We start from the raw sequence: 14,083 nt of genomic DNA, 5'->3' as shown, positions 1-14,083 counted from the left end.
CAAATCATAACAATTGCAACATGTGATTTTTTCGAACTTTTCTTTCTCTCGGGATGCAGTCGATCGACCAATATGGTCAGTCGATCGACCGGATTCTACAGCACTCGTCTCTTTTTTCTCTTCTTTTTCGAGTCATTTTTCTTCCTTTTTTTTTCTTTTCAATTCTATTCTTTTCTTTTTTTCTTTCCTTCCACCATTTCACCCAACATCTCGAAATGAGCATATAACCAAACCGCAAATAAACACATTCCCAAAACTAATACTACTAGCTTGACAAAGGCAGGCTAAATATAGGATGTAGTTAAGGGACAAAAAGGCTATTTTTGGCTATGAGGGGTTCATGGGTAAAATGAATAAAGGGAAACCTCTACCACATGTGTCAACAAACCACAAACCGAATGCATACAGGTATTAAGTAGATCAAGTTCATAATTATGCAGATTAAGGAAACATGTCTCATAGGGAGTACTACTCACATTCCTAGATGAAATCGGTCATGAATGTCACCGATTTATAAGGCTCTAATTTCTTAGAAAGATTTTGTAGTTTGCCAAAATTTTCAAGTCAAGCCTCAAGTTCAGCAAGAATGTAACGAAAACTCGTAGATATGCATTTATGATTCTACTAATAACATGTAAGTCAAGCAAGGCTCAGGCAAAACAGATGCAATTGCAAAATCATCCTTGAAATACTCTTGTTCGACTGGACCTAAATAAATGCTAAAATAAACGTGCATTTTATGGAAATTTTTGAAAGTTTTATAATTTTTTTTTTTTTTTTGAATTTTGTATATATATGAAATGAAATAAACAATGCAAAACAAAAGTAAACGTGAATGCAAAACAATGATATGCGACGCAAAACCCTTCCCCAAACCAAATCGCACAATGTCCCCATTGTGCAAAATCATGTAATGAAGAAAAGAGAAATGGGAATTTGCGATAAAAGAGAAATAAAAACACAATGACATAAAGTAAAGACTTGGGAACTCACAAGACTTTAAGCGCAGCAAAGGAAACCTCCCCAAACCAGCGTGAGCTAGGAGGTTTCAGTAGCCAGCAGTGCTACCAGCAAGAGTGCCTGAAAGATAGAAAATACCACGCATAAGACCGAAGAAAACAATTTTAAAGCGGAAAAATTGTGCACAGGTGAGACAATAGAAGAAATAGAGAATTCGACGAAAAAATAAAGTGAAGTAGAAGACTCCCTTAAGTCCGCATATCAACCAAACACAGCAGGGGAGAGGTCGTGAACGAATATAGCAGCAGCAGTGGTCGATCGACCTAAAGAGGCAGTCGATCGACCAGGTGTGGCATGAATAGTAGCTCAGTAAACCGCAATTGATCGATCGACCATGATGGCGGTCGATCGATCGAATTCATCAACTGCAGAGTCTTATTTCTTCGTAATTGCTCAATGATTTGAGCTAACAAGCTCGAAATACCTGCAAATGCACAATAATACGCGCCCAAAATTGCGCAAAACCCAGAACGAAGTCTAAAGTACTTAAAACCCTAAGCAAATAAAGTAAAAGCGAAGTTTTCGCGCACACAAAAGCAATAGAAAATAGTTCGAAAGCAATAAAATGAAGTTTATAACGAACTTGATCAACTAATAGTTGATCAAGAAGGACCACGGTATGGCCCACTTCGTCGCTTCCGGCTACATGAGGTAGCCTCGGCAGTGCTCATCTTCTCATTTGCACTCTTCTCATTGACATCCGTAAAACTCAATGGATCAACTTGGTCATCTCCCCAATCAAGGATTTCCTTGGACTCGTCAGAATCCAAATCAGACTTCGTTGCTTTGACCGGCTCGTCATCCACTTCCTCATCAGTCCCATAGCTTAGGCACCCAAGACCTCCTCTTTGAATGATAGGCTTCTTTACAGCTGGCACAACTTGTAGCACTTCCTTCCCCAAACCAGCTCCTGCATTATCTAAGACAACAAATTCTTCCTCCTTCTTGCTCCCAATCTGGGGCGGAGGGGTTAACACAGGAGTAGAAATAGAGACGGGTAATTCGGGAAGCACAAAGTACGATTTCTTTTCGTAAACCGTATTGCAAGTGACCGGCCACACGGGGTCTTTCTTCTTAGCGGTGAGTAAAAACGATGGTGTTTCCCTACTTTAAAGGTCAACGTCCACGAGCCTACATCTACAACTGCACCGGTGTGCAGAAATGGTCTACCCAAAATAATAGGAATATGAGCATCCTCGGGTATATCAAGTACAACGAAGTCAACAGGGAAGAAAAACTTCCCTATTTGGACAGGAATGTCCTCTAGGACTCTATTGTTTGGACCGCATGAACGATCGACCATCTGTCTTTGTCATGCTAGTAATCGCAAACCTGGTCAATTTCAATTTCCTAGCTAGACTCAAGGGCATGACACTTATATCGGCTCCTAAGTCACACAATGCCCTCTCAATTGAGAAGGTACCTATGTTGCAAGGAGCAGAGCCTGGGTCCTTTAACTTAAGGGGCACAGTGTGAGACAGATAGGAGCAAGACTCCTCGATAAGTGCGACAGTGTGCACTTGTTTCAAGTGACCGCTTTTTGGACAACAATTGTTTCATAAATTTAGTATAAGCGGGTACTTGGTTAACTAACTCGAGAAAAGGAACCCGTACATTCGGACTACGAATAACATTTTCAAACTTATTAAATGATACTGTTCCTTTGTCGGCACTAGTCTCTCCGGATATGGGGCTGAAAGAAGTAATTTAGCCCTCTCCTCTAAGTCTCTCAAGACCGGCATTAGTGGATTTAGGTGAAAATCCACTACCTCTCTCTTTGTTGCACTCAACCCTTCTTGAGACCGTCTCAAATGTGAGCCATTAACCGACATGGGGTCATACCTTGGAACGGGGTGACCCATCAGACTCGGGTCTTGCCTCAACATTTTCGGAGTTGTCGTGCCCGAAACAAATGGTCTCTCAAGTCATTAGGCATTGTGGGACGGGCCCGAGCACCTTCAGCGACTTCCTCGGTCGATCGACTAGATTGGTCGGTCGATCGACCGAGGTTTTCAGTCTGAGCACTGGAAAGTCGGGACTGGTCGATCGACCATGATGGTCGATCGATCGATGGTCCTCTTGTTGTTTGAAGTTTCGCGCCGTTAATCTTCTGCCACTGTTCTTTCAAGGCGGTCGATCGACCATGATAGGCAGTCGATCGACTGCCTATGCTGCTAGTCGTCTTTATTTTGCCATTATTAACAGACGCCCTTTCTTTCTTCTTTTCAGACCCCTCTTTCGCCACAGCGGACCCGGCAATAGTAGACCCGCTCCTCAGGGTTATGGCATTCAGAGTCTCTTTTTGCTCGGTCTCATCTTTATCAACAATACCAGCAGTAGGCGATGTCGATTGACTTTCAAATGCAGCAATTCTACTCCTAACGCTATTCTTCTGCTCCGAGAGTTCAGCCTCTTCTCTTCCCAATTCATCTTTATTAATTTCCGGGCTTACCCTTTCCATAGCAGGCCTTTCAGGGGTCGACCCATTATGACCGCGTATAGCATGCACGGTCTCCAGGTGTTGAAGAGAAGAAAGGTCGGCCATTCGGGAGTGAGTTGATTTAAACCATCTTTGCATTTTGGCCGAAATCTCTTGTATCATAGCTTTGAGATCCGCTATCTCGTTAGAGGGAAGAGGGATTTGTGGAGGTGGCGCAAAAGAATATGAAGGCTCTTGAAAGCCTTGATGATAGTACGGATGGGGCGGCGTATAATTGTAACACCCCGTATTTTATTAAGTTGAATAAAGTTCTTTTAATTGCTATTTTGAATTTAATTACATCATTTAACGATTTATATATATATGCTTAGCTAATTAATTAATTTAATCATAATTCGATACGTTAATTTTAATAATCATTAATAAGTTTATTGAAAGTTAGTTCAAGTTTATTGAAGTTAGTTCAAGTTTGTTTATTTAATAATTTCCGTTTCTTTACGAGTCCTTATGAAAGTTGTTTTAAGTGAACCCGAGATGGATTTTGGGAACAAAACCGTCTAATTAGCTATTTTGAGCTTATTTCACTAAATTAGCAATTTTTATTAATATCCGTTAGTTTCGTAAAAATCGCTAATAATTCCGATTCAAGCTGATATTGTATTATTTCCGTTAACTAGCTGAGTTTATTTTATTTTCTCTCATTAAATTTATTTATTATTAATTCCGTTTTATTACTGAAACTTTTACTAAAAACCGATTTTTATTAACTCGAAACGGTTTTAATAACTATCGAAGTTTCTTAACGACGAAGAAACGTACGTATAATACATAGCAGGCAAGCAAGCTCGTCACTCATTCTTTAATTATTATTATTATTATTTTTTTTGTTGTTGTGGACCGTGTAAATGCACACAGACATACTCCCTCTTTTCTTCTTTTCCTTCATTTCGAATAAACAACAGCAGTAAGAACAACATAGCACCGTCACCATTTCCGATCATTCAAACCTCAGATCCCGCCTCCATTCTCAACCAAATTCGATAATTTTTGTACCTTTAGCTTCCTCGTCCTTTCCTCGTACTTTTAAGGTAAGAAAGTCTTCTTTTTGTAGTGGTTTCGTCTTTCGCCGTCTTATAAAAGTGTCGTCTTTTAGCTTCTTTATTCCGTTTTCTTGCCCTTTTATGAAGGATTCGAAGACCCGGGGTGAGGCTCGTGCCTTGTGGACCATTTATTCGAAGAATAAGGGGCGTTTAAGGTAACACGATTCTACCGATCCTAATATTATTACTATTATTTGGGGTCGTATGATTATGTGCCAATTGAGATGCTTTTATGTACTTTTGTGATTTATTTATATGGTTAATTGTTTATTTATACCAAGAAATTGTTGTACTATTATCACGATTTATATATAGTAGGTATATAATGTCAATTTTGTTGATTATGAGGGTTGAGAGGAATTGGGCAATATGTGTGAATGTCGAACGCTTTGGCACTTCGTTTGTTGGTAGATGATGCAGATGAGATGCTTTCTTTATTGGTTTGTTTAATATGTGAGTACTTGAGGAAGGTGAGTTTGTAAGGTGCGTAAGTCTTTGGGATGTGGAATGACTTTAATTAATTTTAGGACTTGTGCTATACAATAGAATTGTTTACGTTCGGATGTTTTATTCATTGTGATTTGATGATATAATATATGGACTAATATTGGTTATTGGGTAAATTTGAAAGAATAGTATTGTGTTTAATTTGTCGATTTCTTTGACCTTGACTCGTGGGTAAGAAGCTTAAAGTTTTACTCTAAGTGTTGAGCATGGTTCATTATTGAACTTTTGACAATATCAATATTGAAATTGAGATGGAAATCTGGTTATTATGGAGTATTATTTTATAGGACGGAGTAATGAGAGAGATGGGGTAGAGAGTTGAGATTGAATTAATTTTTGGGACGAGAGTGACTTTTATAAGGTTGGCTGTTGTAGCCTAGCAAAGACGGTGGCCGTGGCCTAAGCGATGGCTTTGGCTAAGTCGCGAGTTTGGGCCGTATCTATAAATTGTTTTGACGCTAGTTTGGTTTATTTAAAATATAATTAAATTAATTTCCGTCTCATATTTTATATAACGATAATTCGTTAATATCGTCCTTTCACATAATTATTTTTAGGTGACTCATACGTGGTTGAAGATGAAGAGTAATTTTGGGTTTTAGAAGCTTTCTCAAGTTTTTACTTGTCTCTTTGCTAGCGTAAGGTAACTATTCCGAGTTACTCGACGAATTAATGTCACATTAGTAGTTAATGTGTACTGTTGTTTGATAAGTGTTTAGGTGAATGAATAATGTTAGTAGTAAAGATAATAAGGATGGTAAAATTGTGCTCATATTAATAGTTATCACATGTTAGGATAGTTTACAAAATGAAATTGTAATTAATAGGCTCAAATGAATTTTATAGCTATAATTGTAATGTTTTGTTGATTGTGCCGAAAACTGAGCCTTAGTCCCTTTGACTGATGCGATGTCAGTTAATTGAGTGATTGGTCAGCCGCAATTTGACCCGTACCTGTCGCAGGGCTGGGGTTGCGGGTAAAAATTCGGTTGAATGAATTAGATAATCGGCCTTTTTCTTGTTTTAGGCCATTTATTATATCTCTATTTCACATGTGTAATTAGTTGAATTTAAATAGCTTCTTATTTTGTAGTAATGGCCCTAGTTTTCCCTAAAGCCTTTTATATTGTTATAATTGCTAGGATTGGAAATTAGTATTGAATTCTTATTGAGGAACTGTTGGGATTGTATCTTTGTAAATAGACATTTATATAGCTTTCACATGATAGAATGTTAGAATTTATGTTGGTAAGTAGGACTTTTTGCCCTCTTAAGGTTAAGTGGGTGTCTTACTTGACTTATGTGGTGAATTTTGGGTGGTGTGGGCTAAAATATTCAGGCCTGGGACTAGTTTGTGACTAGGTCCTAGGTGAGTATTTCGGTCTTCATCATAGATAGGTCTTTATAGTCTCTGACGAGTATATGTTCTTTGCTTGATAGCCTTTGTGTTCGACTAGTGGATGTTTATCCAAGTTGGGGCATGACCTCGGGTACTAATTTTGATAGTATGGGGTCAGCTTAAGTACTAGCCGACCCTTCGGTGGTGTCCTTAGGGTACTCACTTCACTTTGTTTTAAAAAAAGTTGTGAGTCTTGGGTGCGGTGGTGTGTATCCGCATGTCTAGGTCTCTGGCAGATTTTAGGCTAGGGTTGTGTTGTCTCTTGGCCATGTTTTCTTAATAGTAATTAGGTGAGCCAAGATACCGGTTCGATTACCTTCCCTACCTCGTGGTATAGACTTGAGTTACAAAGTGACTATTGACGGGACTAAGAACTTATGCCTGTCTTTGATATATTGCCCTTTCTTGTATGGTGATTCTATGAATCATAGAAGGTGAGATGCAAGCCGGCTATGGTTGATAGAGTTTGGATTCCTGGATGTTATGTGATTCACATGATAGTGTAGTATGAGTCGGTCTAGTTTTCACATGCTAGGACTATGTGTTGTTATATTGTTGTTCACATGATAAGCACGATTGTCTAGCATCTATATGCTAAGGCATTGTGTGATTCGTATTCATATTCTTATGTTTACATGTTATATTAATTATGACATTTCGTACATTTGGGAGAACTCGGAGTTACTCCCCACGACCGTGGCTTTCGTATTTGTATAAAATGCGAATGACAGGTAGGTGATGCATATATGGGGTACATGGACGAGCTAGCGAGCAAAGTAACCTTGGGACCTAGACTGGTTTTATTTCATTGTGACCTTAAACCCTTTTTATGTCACATACATTTTAGGGACATATGTCTCCCTTTTCTATTTTGGGTTTGTATCATTACATTTTCTTATCGTTAGCTATGGCATGTAAAGTAGTTCGTTAGCATTGCAGGTTTTGGCACCCGCCTCTTGGGAATGTTGGAAATGTTGTGATTGGTTTAGAAAATTTTTGAAATTACAGGTTTTGGCTAATTGAACCAATTACAAACATATCCTACCAGTTTTTCCGTAGAATTACGTGTTTACTTTTCCATGATAAATGAGGGTGTCACGGTTGGTATCGAGCATATTTGCTCCCGACGCACGTTTGTGCACCCCACTATAAATAACTTGACCTTAAAATAATAAACTTGAGAGACGGGTAAGATGGGTAGATTTAGGATCTTATGTTGTAGTCTCTTTGTGTTTGCTCTTTGTTAGGTACTAACATGTTTGTTGATTGTCATTTAATAATTGTTGCGTTCTTAGATCAATGACCGTGAACTTATTTATATTTAATGGAGTTATTGCCCTTATTAAAAAAAAAAAGAAATTTGAACTAAAGGTTTTGAAAATATTTTAATGTTTTTCACTGGTTTTAACGTCAATTAGTGTTAAAGCTTGTTATTGGAGACGTCTGATAATTAGTGTTATCATTTGTTGGTGTAAAAATGTATTTTTATGTCTTTGAATTGGAATATTGATGTTCTTGAGTGATCGCCAAGAGTATCTCCGTTCCATTGAAAGGACACTTATATTTTACGAAGATCAAGATTTAGTGCCTATTCTTTGAGGATTGAAGATTTGTTCAACCTTTGAAGAATGCTTCTACTTCCTTGAAGACGTTTCTCGTTCTTTTTGTATCTCGCCTTATTCTTAATCTCTTGGTGCTTATCCTCCTTTTAAACTCCCTTCTGTTTTACTTTAAAAGCTACGCTTGTACTCCTAACTTGTCCTTTGTTCTTTGCTTATCCTCCCTTAACGCCATTAGATAATACTCTTTCTTTTGAGGAATGTTGACCTTGGTTGGAAAATTCGACTTTTGAGGAGATTGTTTGTGTCTGACCCTTAACCCTGGTTTTGAGAGGATGTGATGTTAGAAAGACTTAGGTAAGGTGATGAGACATACTTAGTGATTCTTATACCTAGTTCCTTGACAAAGTGAGTATAATTGATTGGTAGATTCTTTGTGTTAGGAATGAGTTGCCTAGGTGATTAAAGTTATAGAACTTGGCTTTGTTGTTTATGTTTGGGATACTAGTGCTTAGTACTTGACCTAAGGTGGATAAAATTGAATGGTGAAATTGAGGATATAGGATCGACTAAGTCAAGTTTGGGATTAACTTTGGTAGTTGCCTTGGATATGAGGGTTTAATGTTTGTGTCCCCATGTGAGAAATGTTAAATGTGGGATTATTGGTTGGTTTAAGTGAGTGATATTGATTACTACTTGAAGAATGGTATGAGAGTGAGAGTAAGCTACATTGTTGGGAAGTCTTAGCACTTGTTTTGGTAACTAGAAAGGATAGAAGGGCTCGAGATTCTATTGATTTTTCAGACTTTGGGTTGGCATGCTACTACCTTATTTTGAAATGAGAACTTTGTGGAATATTTGAGGAACCTTTTTCGGGAATTTAGAGCCTGGTGTTGGGATTTTTGATTGAGGGTTTTACTTTTTGAGAAACCCATAGTTGACACTAGTTGGATATGAGTATAGCTTTGTTGGAAACCTTGACCAGTTGACCTTGATCTTGTGGAAGATGTTGGTGGATGTTTGGGGATTTGGAGTGATGAAGTCACACTTATAGTGGAGTACCATGTTTTAGGGGATAAATTAGGATGAAGTAACATAAATGATTTGAGGAAATCCTTGGAAGTGTTTTGGTCATAAGTTTTGTCGTTGGGAAGTTTTCGAAACCGTTTAGGCTGATGTTGTTATTTGAGATTCGAGTACTTGGCGTTTCCTTCTTGTCTAATTTTCTTTTCTCCTTGATCATGAGCGTTACCGTTCATACCTTCTTTCCTCGCTTCATCTTGCTCCTCCTTTAAGTTTGACACTCGTCTCGGTGAAACTCTATCTTTGACATCCTTGTAAATTTGACTTCAATTCTTATCCCTAGGAAGTTCATCATACCTCTTTTGTTGGTTAAGCTTGAACCCTCTTAGCATACTTGTATCTATGATGTCTAACTTACTTTTCATTTCACACAATTTCTAAATATTTCAAACTACTATTTTTGGTTCGTTGTTAAAAATTTATGTTACCCTCACAAAATTTTCCCTACTTGTAAAGATTTGGAAAATGAAAATTCGATTTGATTCTCTAATTGTTCTTTGAGTATAGACTTCCTTATCATGGTTTTGAGTTGCTAAACCTGAGATTTTTGTAAATTTTATCCAATTTCTATTAACCTTGATCTATTTATGACTTCTTTGTCAAAGTTTAATATTATATTTCCGGAATTTAACTCCCCTTTTAGTTTAAAGGTGAAACCTTTATTTCTACTTTGGCTTTTTGCAAAAGAACATTTGAGAAGATTACCTTTCTCTTATTTTGATTTTAACGTTGATCGGATGTTAGAACTAGTTATTGGAAACGTTTGATAACTTGTTCTACGATTGTCGGCGAATAGTTTTTGTTTTAAATTTGTCTCTGACTTGGAAAGTTAGCGTTCTTGTGTGCACGACAAGAGCAATTCCGTTCCATGAATGAGACTTATATTTTTGAAAACTCTTCATTAATGTTTTTGAAGGTATTTTGATTTTTGATTTATACAAATGATTTGCCTTTTGACTTTATCTTTGATTTGGTTTGTGATGTTCTTGAATACGTAACGAGAACACTTTCGTTCCCTTGATGAGAATCTGGTTCTGTCGGAAAATTTTATTTGAAACTTTTGAAAGAATTTTGATTCTTACGATAAATAACCTTTAAAATGTTTTGGTTACCGATTCCAATTTCAGTTTTATTTTCATAACCTTCCATTTATACTTTCAAGTTTCGAGGACGAAACTTTTTAAAAGATGGGGTGATTGTAACACCCCGTATTTTATAAAGTTGAATAAAGTTCTTTTAATTGCTATTTTGAATTTAATTACATCATTTAACGATTTATATATATATGCTTAGCTAATTAATTAATTTAATCATAATTCGATACGTTAATTTTAATAATCATTAATAAGTTTATTGAAAGTTAGTTCAAGTTTATTGAAGTTAGTTCAAGTTTGTTTATTTAATAATTTCCGTTTCTTTACGAGTCCTTATGAAAGTTGTTTTAAGTGAACCCGAGATGGATTTTGGGAACAAAACCGTCTAATTAGCTATTTTGAGCTTATTTCACTAAATTAGCAATTTTTATTAATATCCGTTAGTTTCGTAAAAATCGCTAATAATTCGATTCAAGCGATATCGTATTATTTCCGTTAACTAGCTGAGTTTATTTTATTTTCTCTCATTAAATTTATTTATTATTAATTCCGTTTTATTACTGAAACTTTTACTAAAAACCGATTTTTATTAACTCAAAAACGGTTTTAATAACTATCGAAGTTTCTTAACGACGAAGAAACGTACGTATAATACATAGCGAGCAAGCAAGCTCGTCACTCATTCTTTAATTATTATTATTATTATTTTTTTTGTTGTTGTGGACCGTGTAAATGCACTGGACATACTCCCTCTTTTCTTCTTTTCCTTCATTTCGAATAAACAACAGGAGTAAGAACAACATAGCACCGTCACCATTTCCGATCATTCAAACCTCAGATCCCGCCTCCATTCTCAACCAAATTCGATAATTTTTGTACCTTTAGCTTCCTCGTCCTTTCCTCGTACTTTTAAGGTAAGAAAGTCTTCTTTTTGTAGTGGTTTCGTCTTTCGCCGTCTTATAAAAGTGTCGTCTTTTAGCTTCTTTATTCCGTTTTCTTGCCCTTTTATGAAGGATTCGAAGACCCGGGGTGAGGCTCGTGCCTTGTGGACCATTTATTCGAAGAATAAGGGGCGTTTAAGGTAACACGATTCTACCGATCCTAATATTATTACTATTATTTGGGGTCGTATGATTATGTGCCAATTGAGATGCTTTTATGTACTTTTGTGATTTATTTATATGGTTAATTGTTTATTTATACCAAGAAATTGTTGTACTATTATCACGATTTATATATAGTAGGTATATAATGTCAATTTTGTTGATTATGAGGGTTGAGAGGAATTGGGCAATATGTGTGAATGTCGAACGCTTTGGCACTTCGTTTGTTGGTAGATGATGCAGATGAGATGCTTTCTTTATTGGTTTGTTTAATATGTGAGTACTTGAGGAAGGTGAGTTTGTAAGGTGCGTAAGTCTTTGGGATGTGGAATGACTTTAATTAATTTTAGGACTTGTGCTATACAATAGAATTGTTTACGTTCGGATGTTTTATTCATTGTGATTTGATGATATAATATATGGACTAATATTGGTTATTGGGTAAATTTGAAAGAATAGTATTGTGTTTAATTTGTCGATTTCTTTGACCTTGACTCGTGGGTAAGAAGCTTAAAGTTTTACTCTAAGTGTTGAGCATGGTTCATTATTGAACTTTTGACAATATCAATATTGAAATTGAGATGGAAATCTGGTTATTATGGAGTATTATTTTATAGGACGGAGTAATGAGAGAGATGGGGTAGAGAGTTGAGATTGAATTAATTTTTGGGACGAGAGTGACTTTTATAAGGTTGGCTGTTGTAGCCTAGCAAAGCACTGGCCGTGGCCTAGGCGATGCTTGGCCTGGCTAAGTCGCGAGTTTGGGCCGTATCTATAAATTGTTTTGACGCTAGTTTGGTTTATTTAAAATATAATTAAATTAATTTCCGTCTCATATTTTATATAACGATAATTCGTTAATATCGTCCTTTCACATAATTATTTTTAGGTGACTCATACGTGGTTGAAGATGAAGAGTAATTTTGGGTTTTAGAAGCTTTCTCAAGTTTTTACTTGTCTCTTTGCTAGCGTAAGGTAACTATTCCGAGTTACTCGACGAATTAATGTCACATTAGTAGTTAATGTGTGCCTGTTGTTTGATAAGTGTTTAGGTGAATGAATAATGTTAGTAGTAAAGATAATAAGGATGGTAAAATTGTGCTCATATTAATAGTTATCACATGTTAGGATAGTTTACAAAATGAAATTGTAATTAATAGGCTCAAATGAATTTTATAGCTATAATTGTAATGTTTTGTTGATTGTGCAAAAACCGAGCCTTAGTCCCTTTGACCGATGCGATGTCGATTAATTGAGTGATTGGTCGGCCGCAATTTGACCGTACTGTCGCAGGGCTGGGGTTGCGGGTAAAAATTCGGTTGAATGAATTAGATAATCGGCCTTTTTCTTGTTTTAGGCCATTTATTATATCTCTATTTCACATGTGTAATTAGTTGAATTTAAATAGCTTCTTATTTTGTAGTAATGGCCCTAGTTTTCCCTAAAGCCTTTTATATTGTTATAATTGCTAGGATTGGAAATTAGTATTGAATTCTTATTGAGGAACTGTTGGGATTGTATCTTTGTAAATAGACATTTATATAGCTTTCACATGATAGAATGTTAGAATTTATGTTGGTAAGTAGGACTTTTTGCCCTCTTAAGGTTAAGTGGGTGTCTTACTTGACTTATGTGGTGAATTTTGGGTGGTGTGGGCTAAAATATTCAAGCTGGGACTAGCTGTGACTAGGTCCTAGGTGAGTATTTCGGTCTTCATCATAGATAGGTCTTTATAGTCTCTGACGAGTATATGTTCACTGCTTGATAGCCTTTGTGTTCTTGACTAGTGGATGTTTATCCAAGTTGGGGCATGACCTCAGGTACTAATTTTGATAGTATGGGGTCAGCTTAAGTACTAGCCGACCCTTCGGTGGTGTCCTTAGGGTACTCACTTCACTTTGTTTTAAAAAAAGTTGTGAGTCTTGGGTGCGGTGGTGTGTATCCGCATGTCTAGGTCTGCGCAGATTTTAGGCTAGGGTTGTGTTGTCTCTTGGCCATGTTTTCTTAATAGTAACCGCTGAGCCAAGATACCGGTTCGATTACCTTCCCTACCTCGTGGTATAGACTTGAGTTACAAAGTGACTATTGACGGGACTAAGAACTTATGCCTGTCTTTGATATATTGCCCTTTCTTGTATGGTGATTCTATGAATCATAGAAGGTGAGATGCAAGCCGGCTATGGTTGATAGAGTTTGGATTCTGGATGTTATGTGATTCACATGATAGTGTAGTATGAGTCGGTCTAGTTTTCACATGCTAGGACTATGTGTTGTTATATTGTTGTTCACATGATAAGCACGATTGTCTAGCATCTATATGCTAAGGCATTGTGTGATTCGTATTCATATTCTTATGTTTACATGTTATATTAATTATGACATTTCGTAAAATTTGGGAGAACTCGGAGTTACTCCCCACGACCGTGGCTTTCGTATTTGTATAAAATGCGAATGACAGGTAGGTGATGCATATATGGGGTACATGGACGAGCTAGCGAGCAAAGTAACCTTGGGACCTAGACTGGTTTTATTTCATTGTGACCTTAAACCCTTTTTATGTCACATACATTTTAGGGACATATGTCTCCCTTTTCTATTTTGGGTTTGTATCATTACATTTTCTTATCGTTAGCTATGGCATGTAAAGTAGTTCGTTAGCATTGCAGGTTTTGGCACCCGCCTCTTGGGAATGTTGGAAATGTTGTGATTGGTTTAGAAAATTTTTGAAATTACAGGTTTTTGGCTAGTTGAACCAATTACAAACATATCCTACCAGTT

The 14,083-nt window shown here is 36.7% G+C and overlaps 2 long non-coding RNA genes across 2 annotated transcripts; both read left to right on the top strand.

Annotated features, from left to right (window-relative positions):
* The first annotated feature begins 4,407 nt into the window (after positions 1 to 4,407).
* On the top strand, positions 4,408 to 7,468 carry LOC141626253 (uncharacterized). The gene is made up of 4 exons (XR_012535863.1): positions 4,408 to 4,548; positions 4,648 to 4,715; positions 5,625 to 5,710; positions 7,198 to 7,468. It is a non-coding gene; the product is annotated as an uncharacterized LOC141626253 (long non-coding RNA).
* Positions 7,469 to 10,996: 3,528 nt separating this feature from the next.
* On the top strand, positions 10,997 to 14,072 carry LOC141626251 (uncharacterized). The gene is made up of 4 exons (XR_012535862.1): positions 10,997 to 11,116; positions 11,216 to 11,283; positions 12,195 to 12,280; positions 13,764 to 14,072. It is a non-coding gene; the product is annotated as an uncharacterized LOC141626251 (long non-coding RNA).
* Positions 14,073 to 14,083: the final 11 nt, after the last annotated feature.

This window comes from Silene latifolia, chromosome Y (assembly GCF_048544455.1).
Source record: "Silene latifolia isolate original U9 population chromosome Y, ASM4854445v1, whole genome shotgun sequence".
Classification (NCBI taxonomy): Eukaryota; Viridiplantae; Streptophyta; class Magnoliopsida; order Caryophyllales; family Caryophyllaceae; genus Silene; species Silene latifolia.
The sequence above is the reverse complement of the archived record's forward strand: the minus strand, read 5'-3'. Positions and strand labels throughout refer to the sequence as shown.